The 396-nt window shown below is 53.5% G+C and overlaps 1 pseudogene; it reads right to left on the bottom strand.

Moving 5' to 3' along the window:
- On the bottom strand, nucleotides 1-119 carry LOC111736556 (annotated as a pseudogene).
- Between the last annotated feature and the right edge of the window lie 277 nt (nucleotides 120-396).

Here is a 396-nt window from a genome sequence, read left to right as displayed (position 1 = left end):
TGTGTACAGCACCTGGTCTTCCTAGGTGGTCCCCCGTCCAAGTACTAACCAGGCCCAACCCTGCTTAGCTTCTGAGATCAGATGAGATCGGGCTTGTTCAGTGCGACATGGCCTTAGACAACCATTTTTTTCCCTCTCTTTAATTCTGCCCCTCCCCCCCCTGCCCACTTCCACCCCTGACCTTTGGATGTTGCCATCTCCCCTTAAGAACTGGATCTCTAAAGGCGGGGCATGTCCTCCCACATGCTGGCACACCCGGGGTATGGTCCTTGGCTCTACCTGGGGCGCAAACCCAGGACCTTCTGCGCGTAAAGCAGACATGTTAACCACTACACTATGGAGTCACCCCAACCACTTTTTTTTAAACCCCCACCACCAGCTTTCTCATTTTTGCCA

Source organism: Pteropus vampyrus, unplaced genomic scaffold (assembly GCF_000151845.1).
Source record: "Pteropus vampyrus isolate Shadow unplaced genomic scaffold, Pvam_2.0 Scaffold1, whole genome shotgun sequence".
NCBI lineage: Eukaryota > Metazoa > Chordata > Mammalia > Chiroptera > Pteropodidae > Pteropus > Pteropus vampyrus.
Note: the sequence above shows the minus strand (reverse complement) of the source record. Positions and strands in the feature narration are given on the sequence as shown.